At 45.2% G+C, this 13899-nt stretch overlaps 1 long non-coding RNA gene and 1 other non-coding gene across 2 annotated transcripts; one reads left to right on the top strand and one right to left on the bottom strand.

Moving 5' to 3' along the window:
- Positions 1–2160: 2160 nt before the first annotated feature.
- Positions 2161–2240, top strand: TRNAL-UAG (transfer RNA leucine (anticodon UAG)). The gene has a single exon. It is a non-coding gene; the product is annotated as a tRNA-Leu (tRNA).
- Positions 2241–3203: 963 nt separating this feature from the next.
- Positions 3204–5297, bottom strand: LOC123120053 (uncharacterized). Its single transcript, XR_006459275.1, has 3 exons — positions 4667–5297; positions 3822–4415; positions 3204–3728 (listed from the first exon to the last, which is right to left on the bottom strand). It is a non-coding gene; the product is annotated as an uncharacterized lncRNA (long non-coding RNA).
- Between the last annotated feature and the right edge of the window lie 8602 nt (positions 5298–13899).

Genomic DNA, 13899 nt, shown 5'->3' with positions numbered 1-13899 from the left:
ACGTTCGCTACAGAACCTAAACTGACGAAAACCGTTCGCTAAAGAAGCTAATCTAATGAACGTTCACTAAATAATCTAAACTAAAATAATAAACCGGTTTTAAAAGAAAAACCTAAAGTTGGAAGAAACCAATCAGACCGGGGCGGTTTTGTACCGGTTCGGCAGCGGTTCAGGTCAACGACGGCGGCGGTTCCGGCATCGAGGCAAACCGCGGCGTCGGCGGCGAGCGGCTCCGGCGGGCGACTGCGAGCGGCGGCAGATCGGGCGGAGGCGGCGGTGAGTGCGGCGCGGCAGCGGTGTGCAGCGGCCGTGGCGAAGTGCAGCGCAGCAACGGCTTCGGGCGGCGGAGCTCGTCGGCGGCGGTGGTTGCGAGATGCGAAGGCGGGGGCGACTTGGGAGGAGAAACGGGTCATGGCGCCGGTATTTAAGGGGGCCAGGGGGCGAACGGCGGCTTGGGCGAGGGGGCACCGAGGCCGTGGCAGCACCGGACTCCGGGAGGAGTCCCGGTCGGACACGGGGACGAAGGCGGCGGCGGCTTGGGCCGGCTGGGCTTCGGTCCAGTTCGGTCCGAGAAAGCCCCCTTTTTTTAAACAATTTTTTACAGACAATAAAAATATTATAAACCAAATAAAATAAAAATATACTACAGGCATATAATATATCATAATTTTCAGAAAAAGATTTTCTATAACATTAACATTTTTCTAGCGTCAAATAAATTCCGCAAAATTTTAAATAAAGCAAACAATGCTACTGTTACAATAAAACCCCATAAAAATAATTTTAAAAATACCCAAATGATTTCAAATTTATTTCTCTCCAATTTTCTACTGTAGGGAATCATTTTACCCTATTTTCCATATATTTTATTTTTGGAGAAAAATAATTTGGATAAAACCCAAATAACTCCAAATTGAGAATAATTTCAAAGGGACTTTCAAATTGATTCTTTTAAACCCCCAACTCATATTTCATATGATTTGAAGAAGTCATTTTATCTTCTCTCATGAAAATCATTGAGTTGCATGAAGTTTCTGAAGTTGAAATATTTCCTAATGAAATTCAAATATTTTCAAAAAAACCTTTTTCATTTAATTAAATGGAAGAAGTCGTATCATCTTCACTCTAGGGTTTTGTGATGAAAAGAATTTGAATTCATGGAGATAAAAAATGCAAGCTGAAAGTTTGGGAAAGTCCTTTTATTCCCTCTCATTTAGCTTTCAAAAAAAGTTTCAAATTTCACTCAATTTCACACAAGCAATCATACCACAATCAAACAAACAATCAAAACAATTTATTTAATATAACATTCCAAAATTTAAAATTTTGGGATGTTACAAACCTACCACCCTTAAAATGAATCTCGTCCTCGACATTCGGAGAGGCTAGCAAGCAATAGGTTAGGTTCGGGGGTCTTCTCAAAATCCATCAATCGTCACAGGGGGTCTGGGCTGCTACCACCCTTAGAAACATGGTTTAAGTTCCATCAAAACTCATATATTCCATCCTTATGGTTGACAAGGTCAGTCTTATGAGATTCTAGGGAAAATTCCTACTCTGGGCTTTTCTGATAGTGGCACAACCTTTTTACTCAATTCTTCTGTCTTTTCATCTGGGTACGATTCTTTTGTGACTAGGTCTACTTAGCTGACAGGTCTGGCGCCAATACTAAACAACTAGCGATATCTCATGGTGGACATCAACTACAATAGGACTTACAACTTCCACCTATCTTCTCCAAAATCATAAGGTTAGTAAATCTTATTAATAAGAGCATAAAGACTTTCATTCTAGAAATTTTTAAAAAATCCAAAAAGCCTTTTCCATTTATCCATTTTAATTTCATCATTAAATAGAAACCCTTTTGGATTTTTTTCATTGTATTGAAAGAATTTTCAAAATGTAAACGAGAAATTAATTAGAAAAAATTAGTTCTACAATTGCAAGTTAGAAAAAAGAAATTCCAACTCTTTCAAGCAGTGTTTGTGTTTCTATTGGGCAAAGCAAGAGTTTATTGTAAAAAAAATGGAAACGATACTACCAAACGAAGTCTATTTTAATGAAAACTCTAATGTTCCTAAATTTTATGGACTTTCCCAATATCTAAGATTCCCAAGATAATAGCTATTATTCTTTTAAGTTACCTATTATTTGAAGTTAGCCGCCATGGTGAAATTGGTAGACACGCTGCTCTTAGGAAGCAGTGCTCAAGCATCTCGGTTCAAATCCGAGTGGCGGCATTCTTGAAAAAGAATACAATAGATTAGAAATCAATTCGAAATTTACAATTTTGTAATGGGACCTTCCCCTTATGCTATTTGCAACTTTAGAACATATACTAACTCATATCTCTTTCTCAACGATTTCAATTGTGATTACGATTCATTTTATAACCTTATTAGTTCGTGAACTTGGAGGATTACGTGATTCGTCAGAAAAAGGAATGATAGTTACTTTTTTCTCTATAACAGGATTCTTAGTTTCTCGTTGGATTAATATGGTGCCACCTCCAACCGTTTGTCGAAACGAGGTGTGTAATACGTCATTGGAAAGCTATGGACAAGGCGCAACTTTCATACGTAGAAATGGTTTCGAGATTCCTTACGGTTTTAAGTTAATTTTGAAAATGGTGTGGCAGACGACGAGTGGCAGCGGTCGTTTTTCGCGAAATTTTTATAAACCGCTTGTCGAAATGATTCAAATGATATGCCATTGGAAAGATACCCACGAGACGCAACTTTTTCATGTAGAACACTCTCTCTAATTCCTTATGGTTTAAGAGCAGTTTTAAAATTAGTGAAATGCGGACACTGTTTTTTCGCGACACCCAAATCGATGAGTCTACTTCTTCCGACAGAAAACCGCACTACTTCAGTCGAAAATCGCGCTGCATCAGAGAGTAAGCAAACTTCATGATTTCTGTTGTCGGACGCACATTTTCTTAAACGAGTTTTTGTTGTCTTTTTTTCAAAAAATTCGTGAACGAGTGGACCGTAGAGACGGGGCAAGTGAACCACGACATATATCGAAGTGAACCGCATTACCATTATTATTTCGCAATTTTTTTCACATTTTCATGTGAACACCATCACTCTCAAAAGTGAACCACATCGGAGGGCCAAACGCACTACAGCGTTGCATTTGATAGAGTGAACAATGGAGGAGCTTTATTATAGTGAACCACGTGAGAGAACAAAGCGAGCTTCAAAACATATACTCTATATCTTTTCATTATTTTTAAACAGACACACACACAGCCATACACACAAAATCCACAATGTCACCAGTCGAACAGCAATTGAGGACTAGCCGTGATGTACTAGATCACACCCCAGCGGCGTACTGCACCTGCAAACTACACCATGCCACTGAACTGCATATTTGAAATAAAAAAAGGCTGACTAGATGAAACTTTTTTCTATAAAGGTAAAAGAACAAAATGCTACCCGCGCTACCAAAACTGTAATCACACTGCAATTAACTGCTCGCGTGATCCGGGTGCACTGCTCGCGTGATCCGGGTGCACTGCACATCCAAAATCCAAAAAGAGGAAAAAAAAAAACTCCTATGACCCGCACAGCCACCGAGGTGGAGCGCCATGGAGGAGAGCAACTCCACTCCAGCTCCGGCCACCCCCTGCATATGCATTTTTGTTGTTGTTGACGCCGTTTTTTCTCTCCGCGCTGACAACTTGACTGGGATTCTGAATATCTTGAGGTAGTTCTTCACTGTGCTCAAACAAGCCGCAAAGCATACTAATTTGAGATTTTACTGCACTGAATTCATCAAAATCAACAACAAAAGTGGATTGTCTCACTCACCGGCGGAGTTACATAGGAACAAAACAGTGCCATAGCCCGCCCAGCATCAGCCAAAACCACTTAGGTATAAAGGTAAGTAAAACTGGACTACAAGGGCAAAAGTATTAGGCTTCCTTTGGCTTGGCCCGCCCAGGAAATTCCTTGTAGCTCCGCCACTGGTCTCACTCCAAGCCGCGGAGACATCTAGTTCATTTTTTACACAGTGGACTGAACGAAAATGCCAAGCGAACTCCACAGTCGAGCCGCAAGTACTGCAAGTAGAGCTGCACACAGGTAAAATTCTTAGTCGTCCACAAATCATGCATGCCTTTTCGTTTGTAGACCAGTTTTCGAACTGCAAGTAGATAAGTTGGTTGAACCTCATGCGGGGGCACCAAACAAACTGCAAAGAGGAATTAATGAGCTGCATTAGAAATTTTACTGCACTGAACGAAAACCGTTCTGCACACCTAGGAGGGAGGGAAGGGAAGGGGCGGCGGAGGGATCTTGGCAAGATGGGGGGTCACCAGTTCCCGCGAACCACAAGTCACACACCATCGTCCTCCTCGTCGTTTTTGTCAGCGCCACCGCACTGTACGTCTACGCATCGCCGAACTGCACACAGGAAACGAGATGGGGTCAGGAAGATGGGGTGTTCTGCGGGTGAGCACTAGGGAGGAGGATCCAAGGAGTCAGGGTGGTGGTTGCCATCGGAGGAGTGGGTGCTGCGGGGTTGGGTGGCCCGTGCGCCGGCGGGGCACTGTGCCGGCGAGTCACGCAGAAGACAGGGTCACCGCGGGCCAGGAGTTAACGAACTGCACGGCGTCCTCCTATTGTTGTAACAGGGGAACAGGGGCGGTGCTCACCTGAGGATCCCGCCGGCGGACGACCGGTTGAGCTCGCTGGAAGCAGAGCCGTTGCTGCAGTCATTGCCGGCGTGCCCACGAACTGCTTGACATTAACACCCACAACCGCATCTCACACAGCCGAGCTGCAAATCCACGGGCGCCGGACTGCACGCACAATCCCTACTGCCGTCGCCACCGTGTACCTCCTGGCACATCGTTGCCGTCCTAGGAGAAGAGATCCAGCCCATATCGGGCCGGCCATGGGAGGGAGCTGGCGCAGGAGGAAGATGGCGCTCCATCGGATACCTTCCATCCGTTCGGCGCGACGGCGTGGTAAAAGGCGGGAGATGAGGGGAGGTGGAGCGGGATCCCACCGGATCCGGTGGTTGCCGGGCGGGGCATGGCCGCCGGAGGTAGTTGGCTGGGCGGGGGCTACGGCCCTGTGCGGCGGCGGCGGGCGGGATAGGAAGGCGGGTCAGGGGAGGCAGGTGGGGCGGAGGAGGGGAAGGGACGGGAGGGTGGTGGTGGTGGTGGGGTGGGGCGCCGCGGTTGTCGGGTCCGCCCCGCGGTCACCGGCTCTCCGGAGGGGTTGTGGGCGGCGGGGCTTGGGGGTATGGTGATGGTGTGGGGCGCCGATGGGGCAGGGGAGGGAGGTTGTCGAGCTCGGGGGGTGGTGAGACGTGGGAGGAGCGGTGGGTTTTGTTTGCTTTTGGTTCGGGAGCCTCGGTGTTAGCAGAATAGGGTCTTAAGGGGCGTGTTATCCTAATAGATCCATCTTATATATATCGTATCCTATGAATCCACACATGTTTGTGCATCCCTGCATCCTCTCATCATTAGCCGTCTGATCGAATCTCGTGCCTATTGTGCACCGGTCCTCTTTTTGCAGGAAAACGCCCGCCTCCATCCTGTTAGGCTGTGAATTTTCTAAACACCCCTTCCCCCAAGCAGGGAGCAGCTCCGCTAATTCCCGATCTCGCCGAAACTCTACGGCGGCCGGTTGCTACGACGAGGACGCTAGTCTACAACCAATATGAGTGATAGGCCGTGTGTGAGATCCATGTGCGATGGAGCACACGGCGGGGTCCGCGTAGGCGGCGGCCACGGCCTATGATGGAGACGACATCCTGCCAAGACCTGTGATGGAGCACACGACGGAGGTCTGCGTAGGGGTCGGCCGCATCCTGACGGCCACAGCTTGTGGTGGAGACAACAGTAGTCAACCACAACACTCCGACATTCGACTACGGCCACGACCACCACATGCCGACGATGGCGGCGACATGACCACTACTGCAAACATGTAGCTACTTCTTTTTAGATGAACTCCTCCTTCCGATTGCAATAGCAGTTGATGCCGTTTGGATGTGGCAAACGATCTCCAGAACTGGACTAACATGTGTTGCTGAATGCAAAATTCAAAAAATGTTAATTTCATTTCTTTGGAATTGTTTTTCAGAAATTTAGGAGAGACGGCAACTGGGCAGAACATGTGCTGGGTACCTTGCTAAAACTCACAGGAGCACGAATCTTGGCTAGGCCTACACCCCAAGTTCATGATGTTGTACTGAAAATGACAATGTAAACGTGTTTGCTGTGATTGAATCAAAGCTCTTGTTTACTCTTAAGAAATACTCCCTCAGTCCCAACTTAGCTTGTAAAAACGTCTTACATTATGAGACGGAGTAGTAGTATTTACCTTGTTTGGCTGAATGGCATTGTTGATTTGTTCTTTGTGTGATTCATACTGCGGTTTGTTTCACAAGTCCCTATGCTGCCAACACACTTTTGCATCCGGTACATGCTACTTCTACTAGCCGCTAGCATCCCAACAAACAGCTGATGAGTGATTGAACTGACACTGCTTATACAACAGAATAAATGGATGAGCTCAACATTTCTTGGAACATAATTATTACGATGCTCCTGCTACTTGGTATAATCCATTCAACACGCAATAGATTAAATAAAATAAGAGAGAGACAGTTTACGATATTTCAGTACATCAAAAAAATCACGAGAGCCATCATGGAACACCATTTGCTTCATCTCATGCACAATCTCCGCCCCATTGCCTTAACTTTTTTCTGACTGCCCACTGCTGATGGTCATGGCCGTAAACGGAGTGTGCTGATCACCTACGGTTGTCTCCATCGAAAATGCCGTGGCCGCCGCCTACGCGGAGCTCCGCCGTGTGCTCCGTCGTAGGCTGCCGATGCGTAGGCCGTCGACATGGATCTCCGTCCGAGGCTGCGACCATCTACATCGATCTCCGTCCGAGGCTGCCGTTGCAATGGCCACACACGGCCTATCACTCACATTGGTTGCAGACTGCGGTCCTTGTTGCCGCAATCGGCCGTGTAGATGCGCATTCCGTCGTGGCCGCCGCAGAGTTTTGGTGAGATCGGAAATTAATGGAGCTGCTCGGGGTGTTTAGAAAATTCACAGCCTAACAGGATGGAGGCGGGCGTTTTCCTGCAAAAAGAGGACCGATGCACAGTAGGCACGAGATTTCGATCAGACGGCTAATGATGAAAGGATGCAGGGATGCACAAACATGTGTGGATTCATAGGATACGACGCCTATATATACGAAAATTGCCTTTGGAGCTCGGCCTCCACGGAGGCCTCTAAATTCAAATTTCAAATTTCATCAAATTTTATATTTTTACATTTTGAAAAATTCTGAAAACAAATACAAATATGCATGAAGGCATAACACAAATGAGATTTTTAGGGCGAAAGACGTTGAAATGAGGGATGTGCAAAAAAAACAAACCAGGGGCTTTTTAACACATGATACTATTCATTTTCACAGGCCATGAATTTGTCTTTTTTGTACAGGTTGCATTTCAATGTATTTCATCCTGAATTTTACACACAGACACATAACATCCTTGTTTACTTGCACATTTTGTTTCAGATTTTTTGAAACAGAAAAGTTTGATTTTTGATTTTTTTTTTTCAAAAAAAGGCCTCCATGGAGGCCGAGAGCCAAACGTCCATTCTCTCTCTCTCTCCCTCTCTCTCTGTGTGTGTTCTATCCTCTACAGCATTCACTTATAGCTATGTCTTCAAGTTGCCATCTTCTGCACTAAGCGAATGTGATCGGACCCGTACCCCATATGTGCTTATCTCTCCTACTCTCTATAAATCTTCATATGCATTCTATTGAAATGTGTCGATTGTCTTCACTGTGTCCTTGTCAGTCGAAGATTAAGAGACAAACATTTAAAATGATTTTCATATCCTTATCTTTTGCTTGAATCCGGAGAAGCTGGAACGACCACCCGACAAACCGGGCGCGCCTGGGGTCGTGGCACAACATTTAAGTTGTTGCATGCGTGCCATGTGTAGCTCAGATGTGAACCGCCAGGGGTAGCTGAGTAAATACATTGTGCCGCTCCCTTCCTTATAAATATCCAGTCCCCTGCGGTCATTAAATCTTACTCCCCTTGCTGTGCCGCGACTTCTCCGTCATCGTCGTCACGCCGATCACGGTCTTCTTCCTTCCGCCGCTGTTGTAGGTGTCTTCCGCTGCCAAGTTAGGGCGCGGGGATTGGACTGCTCGGCCTCCATCCCCGACTCGTCTAGCAGTTATCAACTATTCTTCAGCGGTAAATAAAATCCTATTTTTACTGCTTGTTTGATCCATTAAACTTTTTATATCTTCAGAAAGTTGTTTTTTCACTTCTAAATCTGGATCTTCCATACTCTGAATCTCATAACTTGCAAGTACCTTCACTTATGCTTCACAACTAGTTTGATTCCTCACATGTACCTATTCATGGATTCGTACAAATCTGGAACCAACTTGTATCGATAAGTGAATGTCTTCGCACTATGAGGTCAGTATCTTCAAACCGATTTATCTTCAAAAACCTCTAAGAATGCATATAACCTCTTCCCCTTCCCTCGCATCTCTAATGCTGTCACGGGTACATGTCCGTGGGAGAGTCTCTTGGGTTCTCATAGTCTGAATTCATTTGCAGAATTCTTACATCATCACAATGAATCTCCTGAAGCCAGCTCTTGTCTGACCAGCAAAGCGAAGCCTATCTCTCTTGTGAAGCCTATCAGTCTTGTGAAGCCAAATGGCCAGTAGCAAATCTACAAAGAAAGGTGGCAGACATCGTCGTGATAACACTGCAAAGGACCTGCTTCCAGATCTCTATGAATTGTACAAGTCTGATCCTGAAGAAAGCTATGATGAGCGTAAATCTCGTTTCCAATGGATTCACAGATACTGGGCAAAGCAGTGGTTTCTGTACCACTTTGTGACTCCTGAATACGCTGACAAGAATGTCATGAGACCACATTGGGCTGACATTGTGTACCGTGAGCTTCACCCCAATACCAAAGCTGAAGCCATACAAAGAGGCTTCTTTCCTTGTATGGTCAGAGGGCCAATGCCTCAGAATGCCGACCCATCCAGTCTTCGATGGTGTCGTGAAGATGATTTGTTTGAAGCCAATCTCCAGTTTGGTAAAGCTCAACTTTCCAGAACAAAAAGAATTCGGGGTTGACTTCAACCCAGGTCCAGCTGCACCGAGGCCCGATGGCAGTCATGAGGCCGAACCAAATCTCATTGGCCCATTCGATGACTTCGACTCATTTCTGGCACACTGTGTTGCGCAGAGAGCCAGCGTTGAAGATGTTGCTGAAGAAGAGGAACAGACTGTTGTTCCAGAGCCCTCGAAGCCAATCAAGAAAGAAAAGGCTTCAAAGCCTACAACAGCTCCGAAAGCTTCAAGAGTGAAGCCATTAAAGATTGCACCTCCTAAATCCAGTGTGCATTCTAAAGACTTGTCCCGCACATCTGCAAGGAAGATCTCAGGAAAAGGTCTTACTCCTGCAAGCATCCTGAGCAATGAAGAGGGTGTTATAGATCTGTCAAGTGATGAAGATCTTGCAGACGATGCCCTTGAGCTGTTGATCAAGAGCAAGCAGGAGGCAGAAATCTTCAGAGATTTGCCTCTTTTTGATGCTGACATTCTGAACAATTTCATTGATGAATGGTTTGAAGACACGTCTCTCACCATTGATGATCTGCAATTGCCTATAGACATCAGTGTCACATTCCAGGGCTGCATCACCAAAGAACTTGCTATTGCTCAGAAGGTTGTTGAGCAGAAGAACAAGATTGATCATGGGAAAACTCTCTTCAAGAAGCACATGGCCAAGCTCACTGTCTCTGATGTTCAAAACTTTCAGATAATGATGGTTGACCTGAAAAGTGAGTTCCATAAGCATCGTGATGAAGCCAAAGGCTCCCGAGAACGCCTCAAGTACTATCCTAAAAAATGTGTTCAGGCTCACAATGAAGACGTGAAGAGAAAAGCACTGGGGCGCCCTGGCATTGATCCAAGGCTGGCAGCCAAGAAGAAGAAGCCAGCTGAAGCCGAAGCTGAGGCTCCAAGGCAAGATAGGCCTAGCATTGTCTTCCCTGCTAGCATGACCGGCTCGAAGCCTAAAGTTCCATCAACTGCTTATGAAAGGAAGAAGACAAAGCAGGCAGAGGCTAAAGCCAAGAAGCGCAAGCATCAAGAAGCCTCTGATGCTACTCCATCTTAGAAAAAGTTGAAGACAAAGCCTTCGAAGGCTTCAAGAAGGGCACAAGCACCAACAGCTTCATCTGCTCCTCCGGAGCCACTTCTTGAGACGCCCTTGTCTGTCGCCTTACCAGCCTCCTCCAACCGTGAACGTCGTCTTGTTGTGCATGAGCCTGCTCCCACAAAGGCCAATGACATTGAAAAGATCCCAGCTGCTGACACCATCGCAACTGAAGACATTGGTCGTGAAGACAATGTTGATGATGAAGTCCTTCCTCAAGTGCCACAACTCACTCAGAAACCGGTATCATCGCCTGCTCCCACGAGCAGTGAACAGATCAATATTGGCGGTCCCACGACACCAATCACTCACGATGATTTCTGGGATGAGCAACACCCAAACTCCCCACTCCATGAAGTCATACCGTGCACTCCACCTACTCATGTCACCACCCTAGTAATTGAGACACCCTAGGCAACACCAGAAGACATGGAGAAGACTAGTCCATCACCATAAGCGTCGCCCTCATTCCGAAGGCTTCGCAAAGGCCCTAGGCCATCGGTCTCCATGTCTAGCATTCCTGAAGAGGATGTGCATACCACAAGCTCAGTAGCACGTTAAGTGTTTCCTGAAGCCATCCCCTCAGAGTCTGCTCAAGAGTCTAAAGCCAAAGAGGCTGAAGATATCCCGACTGCATCAGCCGATGAAAGAGAAGAAGAAGAACAAGCTGTTATTCCCCCTACTGCACCAAGTGTGATTCTAGAAGTGATTGTGCCTGACCCCCCCCCCCCCAGTGATTGAAGCCTCTGCTGCTGCTGCTACCACTCAAAGTGACGCCAATGACGTAGTCATAGCTGAAGATAATGCGCAGCCTGAAGCCAATCTTCAGACTGAAGCCCCTACTGCCATAGAAGAAATTTCGCCATCCACATCGGATGTTGCTGCTGCACCACCAGTTCCACACACTATGGTAAGGGCCTTCAATCGTGAATGTGAGTTGATCAACGTCAGATGGCCAATTATGACACCTCCTGAAGCTCCTGGGCCCCAATATGATTACCATATCGAGCAAAGGCCTCAGAGGCAGAACCCCAAGCCCAGAATGCCAAGACTTCCGAGCACTATTACTACTCAAACATCCTTCAGCGTCTTAAGCTTTAGAGGGCACAACACATTCTTTGACGAGGCCAAGAACCCCTATAAGAAGCCCAAGATTTCTTCTGACAGATTCTGGAGTCATCTTTAGCCAAGCTATTACTCGTGCATCCTATACAACCAATGATGAGGACATGACTATCTTGGATACGACCAAAAATATTGCATACATGCATATTTGTCAGGTGATTTCTAGTGCAAACTATTCAATAATCTATTTATGTTATCCAGAACAAAAATACTTCACACACTTTTGTGTTTTGTCTATTTGCAGGTGTATGGGACATTTGTACAATCCACATATGAAGATAGGGGAAAAGGAGAAGTTTAGGTTCTGTTCAAAAAGTCCTCTCACGTCACTTTTGGGCCAAGAGAAGATAGAGTCCAAGTCTCTCATGTTCTGGATTCAGATTCGGACTACACACACATACCTGACTCAAAACGCCAACAACTTTTTCATACGGACTCCGAATTGGGTGATTCTTTTTTTGTTGGAAAGTAGATTTTGTCATCTTTCCAACCCAATTGGATACACCTTTAAATTCGTCCGGAGCGTTGAGATATGGACAAAACAATCTGACGCTGCAGCAGAATCCGAGTCAAACAACAAGTCCGAAGGTGTTGCATCACCTCCACTTGGGCCCATGAGCCTTATACGACCTAGGGTTGGTTTTAGGCTGCCTTGGGACGTCCTCCCACCTCCTTGGCCACCACCCCTTGCTCCTATATAAGTAGATCCATCTAGTAGCTTTTTCCTTGGGATTTGTTTAGTTAAAAGTTAGCCATTGCAACTTCGTGTACTTCATTTGTGTCCAACGACCAGACCAAGACCGCTTACGGATCCCCACCATTATCAATACTTCATATATATTCGCAATATTCAGATTGCTTTATCATATTCTTGCTTGTTCTTCAATTGCATGCAGGAATAGACCTTCATGGTCAGGCTGATCATGCTTCCGGCATCGTCGGTAACCTCCCGGAGATTGGTTTAGCGATTGCTAAGGCGCAACGTCGTGCACGTTTGTAGTCGGATCGTCAAAGTCGACTCCACCAAATCGATAGTTATCATCTCATAGAAAGATCGGGACACCCTCACCTCTATCAAGTGGTATCAGTTTTCAGGTTGCTCAGTGAGAATTTCCAGTTTCCCCTAGATTAGATTTATTTTCTTACCTATTGTCCAAGAAAAAGCCACAAAAAATTTAGATGTATTCATCCTTTTGTCCAAGCCAGTCTGAGCCTTTGCAATTTTCTTTTCATTGTTTGCATTATTGAATTATCGGTTGCAACATCGTGTCGAGTTGCTGGTCTTAGTGTCTAGTTCGTTTAGAGTTTCGAGTTCTGTTCACATTAGTCACGTCGCCGCTGCATCGTTATCCCTTCCGCTGTCCACCACACCATCCATCAATTTCCACCACGTGCTACCCATAGTTCATTGTCACAATCATAGTTGAGGTCGTTCACATCTTCGCTTGATCTAATCTGCATCTTATCTAGTTTGTTTTGGAAAGAGGGAGAGAGAAAAAAAGACAGAAAAAAAGAGAGAAAAAAGTCAAAGAAAAAAAAAGAAAGAAAAATAAAAAAAGTGTGAGGAAAAAAGACAGAAGAAAAAAAACAAAATTCGGATCTATCTAGACTCAATCTCGTAGTTGAATTCGGATTGGAATCTGTTTTGTGCACTGATCAGTAAAACAGGCGTAACTTCCTCATACGAAGTCCGTTTTGGCTCCGCGAGTACTCAAATGAAAGCTAGTGACGAGCCGCATCTAAATGGTTGCAGAAGCAAGTTCAATATTTGACACCTCAAAATCGTCTTCTAAATAGGTGTTTTTGCCCTCCGAAGTTTGCGAACACAACTTGTTCTAGTTTTTCAAGCCAGTTTCAGAATTTTTTGACTCCTCATATCGACTCGGAATTGAGTGATTCTTTTTGCATTGAAAAGCTTGAGTTAGTAGCATTCTTTGAAACAAGTTATCAGAAAATTGGCTCAAACTTTTCAAGAGGAAAGTTGGAGAGAGAGTTGTTGTATATCCTGTTTGGTAGTTGTTTTTCATCATTATCTTTACTGCCATTGTGATCTTCACTTATATCTTGTTGTTCAGAGCTACTTAGTATCCTTCATTGATGCTAGTTGTGCTACGCCATGACCTCATTAGTGTTTTAGGCTCGCGTCTCTAGTCTGGTATAGCCTAGGACCAGCACAGTACCGTCATTGAGCGTTTATTCAACATTGCATCTCTAAATTGATTATTGCTAATCTTTTGCTACCATATATTTAAGCCTTCCAAGCTCCACATATTTATACACCGTGTATACGTACGTTCCCTTAATAATCGCTTTACTCAATCTTCGGAGTTATTTGACACCGCTGGTTGCCTGTCACCACCTGCTGCTTGGTAAGAACTTGTAAGATATTGATATTTGCTTTATTGTGAGCAGCTTACAACCACATCCTAGTAGTTCATAGGAACATTATTCTCGAATTTTGTTTCTTGTTTCTACTAATCATGACAGGTTCCAGAGATAGAAGTTCTTGGACG

The sequence above is a fragment of the Triticum aestivum genome, chromosome 5D, assembly GCF_018294505.1.
Source record: "Triticum aestivum cultivar Chinese Spring chromosome 5D, IWGSC CS RefSeq v2.1, whole genome shotgun sequence".
Taxonomy (NCBI): domain Eukaryota; kingdom Viridiplantae; phylum Streptophyta; class Magnoliopsida; order Poales; family Poaceae; genus Triticum; species Triticum aestivum.
The sequence above is the reverse complement of the archived record's forward strand: the minus strand, read 5'-3'. Positions and strand labels throughout refer to the sequence as shown.